The sequence below is a fragment of the Gigantopelta aegis genome, chromosome 6 (assembly GCF_016097555.1).
Source record: "Gigantopelta aegis isolate Gae_Host chromosome 6, Gae_host_genome, whole genome shotgun sequence".
Classification (NCBI taxonomy): Eukaryota; Metazoa; Mollusca; class Gastropoda; order Neomphalida; family Peltospiridae; genus Gigantopelta; species Gigantopelta aegis.
The window spans coordinates 81,522,789-81,538,697 of NC_054704.1; the positions used below are offsets into that span (position 1 = coordinate 81,522,789).

Sequence of the window (15,909 nt, forward strand, 5' to 3'; positions counted from 1 at the left end):
AGTGGTCGATTGTTATTGGTTAGTGAGAGAGAAGTCGGTGTGGTGGTCTTGCACACCTATTCATCGAGTCGTTAAAGTCACTCAGGGTGGGAGCCGGTACCGGGATGCGAACCCAGTTCCTATCAGCGTTAATTCCGAGGCCCGTTACAAGTATTTTTGAATGATGATATTTATTGGTATGTCCAGTACACTATTTAATCGGGGACTTCTGGGTGTCGAAAATGTACAATAATTGTGATTCGTGGTATTGTTTATTACTATGTCTGGTTATTTCTCAAATAGCTTTTGTATACTGTTATAGCTTACGACAGACAGTATATTATTACCACGACTTTTGGTGTATTAGATGTGAAATGCTATGCGATGTAACGAGCTAAAACTCTTGGTTTGCTATAACTTTCGACGTCTTGTCCCACGAATGGGAACCATTATTTGTCGCGATGAGGGCAAGGCTGATATACAGTCTCTATCCTTATGTTTTGCTAGGACACACATTTTATGGCCCGAGTAGTGTTTCTTATCAAATCGCTGTAAAACAGGCAAATAAATTAAGGGTACAAATATATCTGTATTCATGTAGAAAAAATATATGGTAAGCTGGTCACAACTGAGATTTGATTTACATGTCTGCCCCCTAGAAGCTAAGTGTGGACAACGTTTTGATCAGTAGTCGCTTGTTATCGTGTTGAGATACGGTGGAAAGGACCACAAATCAAATGGTTTGTGGGTATTTATCACTCCTTTTCGTGCCAGACTTTGGAACTCGCCAACAGCTGAATGAATGATTTATGTTGATGAAATATTTTCTGGGTCTGTGAACACATCTCGTATATTCTCGGGATAGTGTATCACAGTCATGTGAACACTCATTGACCCTTATACGAAACTGCGGCTAGCTGTACCGACTACTGCTTTTTTGTTGTAACGGAAGTGATCTATGAACCTATGGAAAGAACAAATTTCCCTACACAAGACAGACTGATCAGTTATTATGTCGTTTGAATGGACATTAAAACTCACTTAATACATTATAGTTTTAGGCTATATACATTCCATGGTGATGAAACTATTGTTGCCCGACTAATACATCATTATAAATTGTTTTAACGCAAACATATTGTGCTAATAATTTTATAACTGCAGCAAGTGGCCTTGTACAGGTACTTAACATCACTGTCTTTTCATTTATATGCATGTATTTATTTTTAATTTAAGTTTTACACACCATTTTCAGTCGTTCAGTATCACCTAATTAACTGGCGTTTCCAGGATGTTCAACTGGGGGCACCCACATTTGGGGGGGGGGGACTCTCACTGTCTATGAATCCTGTTCTGGGATGACAGGTAAATAAAAAAAATGTGGTGGGGGAGAGGTCCCCATGTATCCCTGGCTGCGTCAGTAACAAAGCTATTAATTCGTAGAACTTTGTAATGGTGGGCATTCCCTTTTCATCTTGGCAGTTATCAAATCCAAAGATAGTTATTGTAAAGTTATATCTAATTCATGAGTTCGTTGACGTTGTATATATATATACGTTATCCATGTACATGTAAATATTTTACGTTTGAGCCATTATGTAATAGCATACATAGATAACGCGCTGCATGGGCCATTTATTATATACACAGTCTAATGCATACATTTACAAATTCATAAACACGTTCTTGCATAAATATATCTAATTCAGGTTTGTTGATTCATACCAGAAAATATATGCATGTATATCTATATGTTTTACTTCTAAATCATAAATATATAGATAGCTAAATGCATGTACCAATATTATTGACTTATTGTCTACAAAACATTCTATATTTAATTCTAATGTGTAACGGTTACTGATATACACACATTAAAATATTTTACATACAATGTATAATGTACCCAATATACGTGTACGTGTGTTTAGGTATACGATGATTGTATATGTATGCTATCAGGGACAGCGGAACGGAGTAGTGGTGGTGGGGGGTGGGGGGGGGGGGGGGCTTTTACATGTTAGTGTGCTGATAATACAGTATTTAACCCCTAAAACTTTTGCCTGAATTAAACAAAAGTTCCCGAATCAAGATTATAACATTTATTCATATTAGCATTACTGTCAAACATCTATATAGGGTTGCTAACGAATCACTACGCATTTTTACATGTATTACAGCTAATATTGTGGGTAGAATGATGAAAATGCATGGTCAAAAGTGTTCAGGCCAGCCCATTTCCCCCGAATTTCTCTATTATTTTTGCCCGAATTTGAGGATTTTTTTTAGGACTGGGGAAGTTGCCCCCCCCCATCCCCGCTTCCACTCCCCCCACCGTCTCGTACACTTATTTTTGTATACATAAATACAAGTAGGCCTACATACCCACCCACGAATATAGAGCAAATAGCAATATATATTTCTAGAATTTGTTTATCCATCTTTTGACGTCTGCTCACGGGACACGTTTGCGCGTTGTTCCAGTGTTTACAAAAACTCGGATTACTTCTTTTCTGTAATTTATTCTTATCTTACAAAACAAAGGCCGCACGAAGATAAACGTAATGAATGGTTGTTGAGAAAATACGTTCAAGGGCCGACTCTTTTATCTTTAGCCGTCTGGAATGAATATTTAACGAAAACGAGAAGGGAGGTAACTTTAGCTGTGTTCCCATTGAAATTGCGTCCCTCCCAAACAGTTTCAAGGAAAACAGTTTTGTCAATATTGATTGTTTCCATAATTAGTCTTTTTATACGATTTTAGCGTTTTAACTTATTCACATTCAATACATTTTATTACGTCAGTAATTTTATTTCAATATGGATACTAGTATTACACATTGCGAATACGGGAACCGAACGCGTTTTAGTTATAAGGGGAAACCACAACAAGGTGTTCATATTCAATACCTTGGGGCGGGACGTAGCCCAGTGGTAAAGTGCTCGCTTGGTGCGCTGTCAATGTTGGATCGATCCCCGTCGGTGGGCCCATTGGGCTATTTCTCGTCCCAGCCTGTACACCACGACTGGTATACCAAAGGTTGTGGTATGTGCTGTCCTGTCTGTTGGATGGTGCATATAAAGTATCCCTTGCAACTAATGGAAACAAATGTAACGGGTTTTTTCTCTAAGACTGTATGTCAAAATTACCAAACGTTTGACATCCAATAGCCGATGATTAATATATCAATGTGTTCTAGTGGTGTCGTTAAACAAAACAAACACTAAAACGTTTTCCACAACGTCATAACAGCACTGTAGTGAGCATCGGCCAAAATGTTTCAAGTCTGTAAAATATTTTCAAGACGCTAGTGGAAATACAGCTTTTTATATGCTTTCCCGATATGTACTTCAGTTAAAGCCACACTGTCGGAACTATTTTTTAATGTTGTAATAACATACGGAATAGATAGTTTAATCTTGCCTTGTATCTTTATACAGTCTTGTTCAGTTTTTCCTGATACTAGAATGACCGACGTTGTATGATTTATAAATCCTGGGTGATGGTTGCGGTTAAAATTACCTGTTTGGTAGAGATCCATTCCGTGATCAATTTGTCTTACAAGAAATAAATACGTACGATCATAGGATATAGTATACAGTAATGTCACTCATGTGCGTCATCTGGGGAGGGTGGGGGTCGAGTTTGCGAACGAAGAACGAACCCGTTTTTGGCAGTTCATTTTCTTCTTTGCAGGTCTTTAGTCGGGATCTAGCTCAACTGCTAAGGTGCTCGCCTGAGGTGCTTGCGTTGTAGGATCGAATCACCTCGGTGGAACCATTCTCTGTTTATTGTTTCTCGTTCCAACCAGTGCACCATGACGGATATATTAAATGCCGTGGTATATTCTGTCCTGTCTGGAAGGTGCATTAAAAAGATCCCTTGCTATTAATGAAAACACACATGCAGCGGGTGTCTTCTCTAAGACTACCGGCCTCGGTGGCGTCGTGGTTAGGCCATCGGTTTACAGGCTGGTAGGTACTGGGTTCGGATCCCAGTCGAGGCATGGGATTTTTAATCCAGATACCGACTCCAAACCCTGAGTGAGTGCTCCGCAAGGCTCAATGGGTAGGTGTAAACCACTTGCACCGACCATTGATCCATAACTGGTTCAACAAAGGCCATGGTTTGTGCTATCCTGCCTGTGGGAAGCGCAAATAAAAGACCCCTTGCTGCTAATCGGAAAGAGTAGCCCATGTAGTGGCGACAGCAGGTTTCCTCTCCAAATCTGACGCCATATAACCGTAAATAAAATGTGTTGAGTGCGTCGTTAAATAAAACATTTCTTTCTTTCTCTGAGACTATATGTCAGAATTACCAAATGTTTGACATGCATTAGCCGATGATTAATAAAGTAATGTCCAGTAATGATGTCTTTAAACTAAACAAACTTTAAACTCTTTGCAGATCTTTGCCTAAGAAAAAAAAACCCATATACAACGAAACCCCTCTAAACCGGACACCCTAGTGATTAAGACAATTGTCCGGTTATGGTGGGATTCGGATTATGGAGGTTACGTTCTGTACTGGTTTTTAAAAAGGGGCTCTGTAAAACATCCGATTTTGAGGGAATTCCGTTCTACAGAGGGTCCGGTCTTGAGAGGTTTCACTGTATTGTCTATAAACTGTACTACATGTAGGTCATTATAAAGCGATAGGGAGCAGAAGCCGGGAGTTGAAAACCCTTTGGCTCGAGATTCACAAAATCAGACACTTTTAAAGTGTTTATGTCTTTTTTGGCATTTGTTAACTTTCTAGACTTTTTGTTGTTTTGGCTGCATGTCTCACAAAATACTGGCCCAGACCTAACAAAACTGAAAGAAAAAAATCGTTGATTGTTTATTTTTCACCTGCTTTGCCATTTTCCCCATGGCCGTTATTGTCTGACAAATGTAGCCAAACAGACAACATGTACTTAAAATGTCTTCAGCTCGACTCGCCGTGTGTTTCGTTGCTCCCAGCGAATGCTAAATCCATTAGTGAACGCAATCAGCATATTAACACTTCACCTTTGTTACAACAAAAAAAGCATACCTGCTTTGTAACACATCTTCAAAAGAATCCACCAAAGGAATGAACGCTCGGCTCTGGAGGCCATAAATCACGCGCTGGCTTCCTGCAAGTATATATATATATATATAAATCGCGCGTCAATGTACACAAGCACGCTGTCACGGAGACCGGCCCTCCACAGTGATAAAAAAAGAGCTTTAAGTGGAGATGCAGTCATCTTTAAAAACTCGTAGGTAACGAGGGGAACGCCATGTAGATCAGTCGTACCAGAAACTGGACCCAGGGCGAGCATGCTTAAACCTTGAGTGGTTATGGGCATGTAAGACATGTTTGACCTGACCTGTAGTTCAGTGTTTAATAACGTTTTCATCTGGGGTGGAATATAGCCCAGTGGTAAAAGCGCTCGCTTGATACGCGGTCAGTTTGCGATCGAACCCCGTCGGTGGGCCCATTGGGCTGTTCCTCGTTTCAGCCAGTGCACCACGACTGGTATATCAAAGGCCGCAGTATGTGCTATCCTGTCTGTGGGAAAGTACACATAAAAGATCCCTTTCTGCATTAGAAACAAATATAGCGGGTTTCCTCTTATGACTATGAGTCAGAGATACCAAATATTAGACATCCAGTAGCCGATTATTAATTAATCAATGTGCTCTAGTAGTGTCGTTAAAGAAAAACAAACTTTAAAAACAAACTGTTTTCATCTGAGGTGCGATGGGCTGTGGGGTCCGCCCTCCTAAATGGATCCATTAGATTTCAGCAAGTTCCTGCAATTATTATTTCATTGTCGGTTGTATGTTTTGTCCTCTACATGGCAGAGATTTCCATAATACTCTAGACCAAGGTCGTAATACGGTTGGATGTTTGACAGTTGCTGACATTTAGCAACTAACATAAGAGACGATAACAAAATTATTTTTGTTTAACTACACAACTAGAGCACATTGATTAATTAATTACCGGCTACTGGATGTCAAATATTTGGTAATTCTGACATGTAGCCTTCAGAGGAAACTCTATATTTTTCCATTAGCAGCAAGGGATCTTTACAGTACATTTTTCCACAGAGGACAGCACATATCGCGATCTTTGATATATCAATCATAGGTAACTGGTTAAGACGGGGGAAAACGCCAAAGAAATGTAGTCCTTCGACCCAAGTTCCTCACTTTAATAATTTTATTCATTTCCTATCCTGTATTTTGAAGTGGCGGGGGTGTCAGTACAAAACAGTAATGGAACAGTAATATAGGGTCTTCACCGGGCAAAATAAGGGCATTTTTCGCAATTTTCTGGATCAACTGCCACCGCCAACGCTAAGTACAACCTTGCTGTAGTAAAATTCATGGTCATGCTTGTGTGTCAGTACAACATAGCATGCATTTCTTCGTTTTCACACATTTGGTTTTTTCTATACCCATCATTGCCTAAGGCTAATCCTGAATGCAGAAAATATATCTATACTTTCGCACCGGACTCGAATTGATTAACTAGTTTTTGAGGTTTTTTGACAATAAATGCCTGGGTATTAGGATGTGATATATACACTCTTATATCCTTTATGACAGTTAACTATAAAATCCACAAACTTTAATTTAAAGAAAACAAGCGCTTCTCCATCTGAGAGAGGAACCAGCAAAGATCTTTTCGAAGTGTCACTTCCGCCATTGTGCGCCATTTGTTGGTGCGGATCATCATCAATCCAGACCCAACAATATCACGGGATGAAAAGACTTTTGTGAGGCGTTCCTCCGTAATCCCATTCACTGTGCATTTTAATACATTGTGCACCGTTATATAGTTTGCTGTGCTATTCAGCTGTATGTAACGCAAGGGTAGATCGGGGAGAGAGGAGGGCACCAATACTTTTAACAGACAATTCCCGTTTTACCGTTTGGGTAGTTGTTTTTGGGGTGGGGTTGGGTAGTTGTTTTTGGGGTGGGGTGAGGGGTAAGTAGCGTATAATATTTGATAGATTGGCTCTTTTTTTTTAGGTACCATGGGTTATCCCAGTAGATGACCCACGAATCGTTTGTCAAAGGTTGTGGTATGTGCCGTCCTGTCTTATAAATACATATAAGCTATGCTCGGTGTTGTGTCAACGTATATATTGCGAATCTCTTTCTTTCTATCTATCTATCTATCTATCTATCCATCCATCCATCCATCCATCTCTCTATCTCTGTCTCTTTTTCTGTCTCTCTTTTCTCTCTCTCTCTCTCTCTCTCTCTCTCTCTCTCTCTCTCTCTCTCTCTCTCTCTCTCTCTCTCTCTCTCTCACTCTTTGATGTATAACAATGTGCTGAGGTGTCGTTAATTATCATTTCTTTTTTTGCCTGATCGAAAAGAGTAATCATTGTAGAAAAAGCGGTTTGGTATTCTAGTAATTCAGATCATGTGTCATATGTAAGTCATATATAACTCCACTCAAGTAAGCCTTGAATGAACATTCCTTACTTTATTATCTTTGAAAAGTAAAACTGAAAGACCTGTTGATTCTAGACGGAAAAAACGAGTAGCCTATGTGATGGTATCGGTTTCTTATCTCATTCTTTTAACCATATGTCCAGGGTTACACCTAGCGTAACGGAGGGGTGTGGGGTGTATACAGAAAAAGTGTGTTTTGTTTTAACTGGAAAAGACACTATATATATTTCTGTTTTCATAGTTTTATTACTGCCCCTCCCCTCCCCCTCCCCTCCCCCCCCTCTCAGTTATAATGGACTAGATACAGACTTAATGTCTCAGTTACCATAATAATTATGCACGACATCAAATAGCCGCCGATTTAATTAACTATGCCGTGTGCGTGTCACTAAACAAACATTATTTTTCCTTCGCGATAAACAAAACCAAAACCAAAACGAAACGAAGCGATCGTGCTTACGATTCCTGTAGCACAGGTACATGCTCCCTGGTATCTCGCTTGCTGCTCTGTCAAGTCGATTAAGCATTGGGAATGTATGCTAATGATCAAAGTATCTTGTCGTTTTTGCCTGTTTTCCAAACCCGCCGCTTGAGAGCTGTCAAATTTTGCTTTGATTTACGGTCATCTCCGATAAAACGGATTCCGCGCACTTGTTGGTGTTACATGATAAGCACTATATAGCGAATCTAGTTAGAAAAATCATCGTCTACAAACACACTGGTTTATTCGGTGCATTACTCGACTCTTTCAACGTTTAATACAAGTACATGGCGATCTTTTATAACTAAACATAGAAAATCATCGTGACGTCATACGGAATTCTTTTGTATCTAAAGATAGAAAATCACCACGATAACGTTGTGGTGGTTTTCTATCTTTAGATACAAAACGGAAATCGTCTATACCTAAGGATAGAAAATCACCAAGACGTCATACGGAAATCGTCTATATCTACAGATAAAAAAAAAACATGATGTCATATGGAAATCTTTTGTATCTAAAGATAGAAAATCATCATGGCGTCATACGGAACTCTTTTATATCTTAAGATAGAAAATAATTATGACGTCATATGGAAATGTTTTATATCTAAAAATAGAAAATCATGACGACGTCACACGGAAATATTTTATATGTAAAGATAAAAGATGACCATGACGTTATATAGAAATAATTTTATAAAATAGAAAACCATAAATACTTACTAGAAGTTGTTGGTTCTTGTTTTGTTGTTGGTTTGATTGTTGGTGGTTTGTTGTCGTTGTTGGGGTTTTGGTGGCGTTAGATGTTTTGGGTGGAATTGTGTGTGTGTGTGTGTGTGTGTGTGTGTGTGGTGTGTGTGTGTGTGTGTGTGTGTGTGTGTGTGTGTGTGTGTGTGTGTGTGTGTGTGTGTTTAATAGGTACTGCATCCCTGAACATATTTTTATTGTAATTTTTTTACTTTCTAATGGCTATCATTCAACTGAAACTAGTTGTTATATGGGGTCAGCTGTGTGGGTGGTTAATTGTTGTTGATGATGCTGTTCCTGCTACTGGTGGTGGTAGTTGTTTTTGTTGGTTTTCATTCAGTCGCCGCTTAGTAAATCATGACTATTTAGACTTCTTCTTTTCTTAAAACTTCATGGAATTCGCGTGTATACGAACACCACAGAAGAAGGAATGGTTCTCGTTTCACAAAAATCTTTAATCGTTGGCTGATACATCACCTTTTGGATGAAACCCTTCCCCAAGTTAAACGTGTCGACATTCCTGCTAAAAATAGACTGTTCTCACGGAGCAGTTCTTTGAAGAATGAAGAATGCCTTTGATTGGCAAAGACCGAGACTTCTAAAATAAACATTTTAGCAAATCAATTTGTATGTGTTTGTCTGGTTCGTCAAATAATGACAAGAAACCAGTGCATCACGCTGATGGGTCGAAAAACTATTGCGCATCTGCAGGAAATGTTGCGTGCCTCTATCTACAGCAAAGTCTGAAAAGTAGATTTTTTGTTGTTTCCAATTTGAAAGGCTATAAAAAGTCAGGTTTTTGTTATTCTTTTTATTTCATTTCAACTTACTTCTGTGCTTATATCCAATTACGGTTCAAACATGCTGTCCTGGGCACACACCTCAGTTATCTGGACTGCCTGTCCAGGACAATGGATCATTGTAATGGTTAGTGGTTAGTGAGAGGGAAGTCAGAGTAGTAGTCTTACACCTACCCATTCGTTCTGGGTGGGAGCTGGTACCGGGCTACGAACCCAGTATCTACCAGCCTTATGTCCGATGGCTTAACCACTTGTTTTGTTTGTTTGTTGTTTTTTCCCATGCTTATATTCATTTAATGTTTAAGCACGCTGTCCAGATTATATAACATCAGGTCAGTTAAAAAAGTTAGTTTGTTTCGTTTTAAAGTTTAAACTCAAAGCTTCGTTAATGTTTTTTTAATCCACATCTTAATTGTATATTGCGTTTATAGTTGAACGTTTAAAGTGAGTTTGTTTTGTTTAATGACACGACTAGTGCACATAAATTAATTAATTGATCAGCGGCTACTAATATAGATGTCAAACATCTGTTAATTTTAGCAGGGGATCTTTTATATGCACTTTCCCAGAGATAGGACACCACATACCTAAACATTTAATACACCAATCGTGGGGCGCTGATTTGGGATGGTGGAAAACCCTATATCATTTTACCGACTGATAGAGAATCCACCTCTACAGGATTGAAAAAAAATAGAATGTGTTCATTGATGTGTTTCGATCCTACGGCCCAAGCACTTCAATCTAGTGCTCTACCGACTGAGCCAGATAGAGCGCCACGCAAGGGCAGAGGTTAATGGTTGGTTGTAATTGGTTAGTGAGCGGGACAACTGAGTGTAGTAGTCTTGTTTTATACCTCCCCATTCAGCCCGTTAATTTCGATCTGGGTGGGAGCTGGATCTGGGTACGAACTGTTTTTTTTCATGCCTGGAGCCTAATTCAAGAAGATGTTTTTGTGTTTTACGTTTAACCAGTAATATAATATAATGTGTAAATAACCACCTCATACTCAACATGGTTGTCAGCTTTTAAAAGTTTAGTTTATCTATTTTCTTTCTTTTTTTAAATATCATATTTGCCTCCTGACTACAGTAGTAAATACTGCTATAATTCGGCGATATTGCAGCTTTAAATTGTACATGACACGTCTCATTTTTTGTGTAGTGACGAATGCGGTGCATGAAACGGCCAATTTTCGTGTCATAATAAATACTTAGTTTCTGACACGGACAGCTGTTGATATCTATATTCGTATTCTCACCTCCCTCTTTCTCCTACTCCTCCCCCACCTCCATCCTTCTTTCAAAGTTTTGATGGGTTTTTTAGTCAGTAAAACCGACGAAACATTTTAATTGTTTTTTTTAGCTCCTTGATTATCTACTCAATTTTGTTGTTGTAGGTTTTTTTGCTGTTGTTGTGTATTTTGTTCAAATATCAGTATTTTATTTCCTATACTAGTATTGGTTACAATGTATTTTTTTAATGTTTGGTTGGGTTTTGCTGGGGGTTTTTGTTGTTGTTTTTTTGGGGGGAGGGGTTGGGGGGTCCTTTTGTTTTGTTTTTTGGTGGATGGGGTGGGTATTTGTTTGTGGGTGGGTGTGGTTCCTTTTTTTGGGGGGGGGGTGTTTGTTTAGTTGGGTTTTTTTTGTGTTTTTTTTTGGGGGGGGGTTGCGAGGGTTCATGGGGGATTTGTTAATTACTTTAAAATATCATTGATACGGATATATTATATCTTGCTGTGTACCAAGTCGAAATAAAATCATTCGTATCGCTTCTTGGTAGGACCAAGTACGTTTTGGCCGGATGTCAAGGGATTCGCTTGTCTAACACTAGAACCAAGTGTCTTGGAGAGTTTTCAGCGTTTACCCCCAGGTCAAGATTCCACGAATCACCAAAAAGAACTGAAGTGATTTGTTGTTGTGTGGTCTTCATGGAGAATGCTTGATGCGCGGTCGGTCTGGGATCGAACCCCGCCAGTGGGCCCATTGGGCTATTTCTCACTCCAGCCAGTGTACCACGACTGGTATATCAAAGGCCGTGGTATGTGTTATCTTGTCTATGGGATGGTGCATATAAAAGGTCCCTTACTGCTAATCGAAAAGAGTAGCCCATGAGGTGGCGACAGCGGGTTTTCTCTCTCAGTATCTGTGTGGTCTTTAACCATATGCCCGACACCATATAACCGTAAATAAAATGTGTTGAGTGCGTCATTAAATAAAACATTTCCTTCCTTCCTTCATGAGAACAGAGCCGTACCTACCCTAAATTAACTAGGGGTGGGGCAGTAAAAAGAAGGGAAAAATTGTTCTGTTTAACGACACCATTAGAACACATTGATTATTTAATAATTGGCTATTGGATATGAAATATTTGATAGTCTTAGAGGAAACTCGCTACATGTTGTCCATTAGCAACAAGGGGTCGTTTGTATGCACTTTTCACAGGAAAGCCAAAAACATACGACAGTCTTTACTATACCAGTATTGGAGCAGTGGTTGGAATGGGAGAACATCCAATCAGAGAATGGGCCCACCACGATTACGCTACGGAGGCGAGCGCTCTACCGAATGGGCTAAAGACCTCCCCTAGTAATACGAAATAACTCTACGGTAATATAGTGTTCTCCAGTTGAATGGGCTAAAGACCGCCCCTAGTAATACGAAATAACTCCACGGTAATATAGTGTTCTCCAGTTGAATGGGCTAAAGACCGCCCCTAGTAATACGAAATAACTCCACGGTAATATAGTCTTCTCCAGTTGAATGGGCTAAAGACCGCCCCTAGTAATACGAAATAACTCCACGGTAATATAGTCTTCTCCAGTTGAATGGGCTAAAGACCGCCCCTAGTAATACGAAATAACTCCACGGTAATATAGTCTTCTCCAGTTGAACAAAAAGGGGTCTAGTATAGTTTGGGGGCTTTTTGTTCTTGTTGGAATTTTTTGTGGGGAGGAGGTGGGGGAGGGCCTGCCCTTCCTCTCAATAGTTACGGCCCTAACATTAAGGGAATTCCAAATAATCTTTAGCACGGATATATGCAAACAAATGACGTTATGTGTTTTTGGCACTTGTACGACTTGACAAATAAACTTTAGCACCGATATATAGAAGAAAATAAATCCGATTAGAACTGTGTATTGGAACCTAAACATCTTGACACGACATATGGTAGTTTTCTATAAATAGCAATAACGTCCCTTTTGGCCAGGTGTGGACAACAACGTGAAATGTTTTCTTTGTATTCAAATTGTAGACCTTTTATGCACATTTAAAGAATCATACATTTAATAATTGAATATTAAAATGCTGTATGCGTAGATAAACAATGTTTCGTTGTGGATGTTTATTTGTTAATTTTCACAGGTTAATTTTTAGGCGAGCGCTCTATCGAATTGGCTAGATACCGCCCCAGTAATAAAACGTGTTTGTTTGCTTTTTAATTTATATTACTCTTCATTTGTTGTTGTTTTGTTTTGAAACCTGTTATTAAATTCAGTGCATAACACTTAGTTTCGTGTCTCTATCATGGAAATGAACAAAATTAGACCTATGCAGAGGAGATGGAAGGTATCGACATTAAAGTGTGGTTGGGTTTTTTTGTTGGGGTTTTTTTTTGTTGTTGCGGGGTTGTTGTTGTTTTTTTTTTGGGGGGGGGGCGGCCTTTTTTCTTGTGTTATTGTGGTTGTATTGTCTTGAAAATAATTCATAATTCTAAATGAATAAAAGTAAATTAGTTGAATTTATTTCGTGGATGCTGGATAATAAAACCATGGATCAGTTCTGAAACATCTCCCGTGTTATTAGTCAACGCATTTTTTCAGTAACATAAACCAGAAAACGACCTTAAGGAAAACTAGCAATACTACTTGTGTGTGTACTTCCGGCGTTGCCATGACACCCAAATCAAACATGACATCCGTGATTCCTGACATGCAATTAGTGTCACGTCAACCGGAAGTGTGTCATGGCAATAGAGTTCGTACCGGTAAACGGTAGATAAAGATATAGTCATCTAAATTATGGTATTCCTCCCCATCCTCTTCACTCCGCCTTAGAAACACGTTTATTAATATTTAATTCGTACACTTTAATGTTACTTAAAGGGACATTCCTGAATTTGTAATATTTTTTACGACTAATAAAATATTTCTACGATTAAACTTAAATATTAATATTCAATGTGTTTCTGGTCTAATTTGTAAGAAGCCCAAACTGGATTTAGTCTTCAAATAATTTCGTACGTACGAAATAAAATAAATATTTTAGGAAATAAAACGAAATTTAACCTAGTACAAATATTAGGACGATTAATATACAGCCACTAATATTTTATGCAGAAAAATATATTTAATATGTAATTACAATCGTTAAAAAGTCTCTGTTAGTCAATAACAGCAATTACAGCATACTGAAGAATGTCTCTTTAAATATTGTTGAAGACTAGCTCGAGTACTCAGCCATTGGAGAGATAGACGGACATTTATGCTATATGTTTCTGTATAGCGTTAGTAGTAGCTATAGCATTTTTATTAATATGAGCTGGCCTATGGATTTTTGTAATGCACCTTTGCCTGCCTGGGGGCAACATACCTTGAAAAGAATAACCACTTTTGTCCAGCTGTTTCTCCCAGGATACACACACAAACACACACACACACACACACACACACACACACACACACACACACACACTAAACCTGGCCGGAGTATACCCATTTTACACAAAACGTACAAATCAGCATCGGCTGGAATTACCAGAAGAAAGTCTTTAACATATTTGTAAACTACAATGCTCTCCCTTGTTAACTTCAGTCTAACAGTACCACTTCAAAGCTGTCTGCCATGAAATAATCACAGTCAAATAGAAGACTACTTGCACGGATATATTTCCTGATACTTCCAAATGGGAAGATAACGGTGATTTGATGTCATTGCTTTCAAAGACAACTTTATAACGAAAACGCGGGGGGTTTTGGCTACCACCGAGCAGGCCAAGATTCCCCCTCTAATAAAACATAAATCCTATGTTTGATGTTAAATACTTTTACATTAAACATTTTCGAGCACCCCGATAACAAATCTTGCACATTAATTACTAATGCACACGCTACAGAAAGAAACCCAACAACACTTAACTCCCTTTCAGCAATGTTTTGTTTAAATACGTAGGTTATTTATAAATATCCAAGTGTCCATCTGGATCCCGAATGTCAGAGTACTCGGGATTGTTGCAGACCAACGACGGCTTTTATGGGAACATAGTTGGTCTGCAATAGGTCGGAATGGTTATGAACTTGATATATTCTACGAAAGGAAGAAAGAAATGTTTTATTTAACGACGCACTCAACACATTTTATTTTCGGTTATATGGCGTCAAACATATGGTTAAGGACCACACAGATAATGAGAGGAAACTCGCTGTCGCCACTTCATCGGCTACTCTTTTCGATTAGCAGTAAGGGATCTTTTATATGCACCATCCCACAGACATACCACGGCCTTTTATATACCAGTCGTGGTGCACTGGCTGGAACGAGAAATAGCCCAATGGGCCCACCGACGGGGATCGATCCCAGACAGACCGCACAGCGAGCGAGCGCTGTATCACTGGGCTACGTCCCGCCCCTATATTCTACGAAATGCGGCGACCTGCGGTTTTACGGACACTAGGATTCAGTGTTTCCTGGTATGCTAATACATTATTTGAATATACTACTATCATTAAGTAGTACGGGCGCACGAATATTCTCTCTTTCTTTCTTATAATTAATTACATCTCACACTTCATTTATCCACACGTCTACACCACACCTGCGTGAAAACTAAGATGCTTGCTAAATAGAGAATGCTACACGAGTGGCTGTTAGATACCATGTATTTTGATGAGTTGTATTAAAGCATATCTAACGAGCGAAAGCGAGATGGAAACGTTTTTAAACAACGAGTTATAAGATACATTGTTTCTAATGGACACAAATGTAGGATTCTCTATTTAGCAAGCATATTAGTTTTCACTCAGGTGTGATGTAGACGTATTTCTTACATATTCTAAAAAAACAAAACAAAAAACAACAACAGCAACAAAAGGTTTGAAGGACATTTAAACGTCTTATCCAACTAAAACCTATATACGGCCATAGCTTTAGATTAAGTTATACGTCACAGAGCAATCGATTTCGATTGTGAGTCCTCCTCCCTCCCCCCCCCCCATTGGATGGTATGGCGACCTTCCCCACGTTCAGCCAGCAAACGTTTCGCTGACAGTCTAGCGGACATTTTTCTATTCGGTCTGGCTAAACTCAGTTCGAGTCATCACCTTGAAACAGCCAGCCGTATGTATTTAAATTGTTATCACACATATGTGTGTTATTAGTATGTGTTATCAACAATAACGCTACACGAATAATATTCTCACCAACGGGTGTCACTGTGTATCGAATAAAATATATTCATGTAT

At 38.9% G+C, this 15,909-nt stretch overlaps 1 protein-coding gene across 1 annotated transcript in view; it reads left to right on the plus strand.

Moving 5' to 3' along the window:
• Positions 1–15,909, plus strand: part of LOC121374088 (metalloprotease TIKI1-like) — an 89,447-nt gene that overhangs the window by 48,974 nt on the left and 24,564 nt on the right. The gene's annotated exons all lie outside the window — the stretch shown is intronic.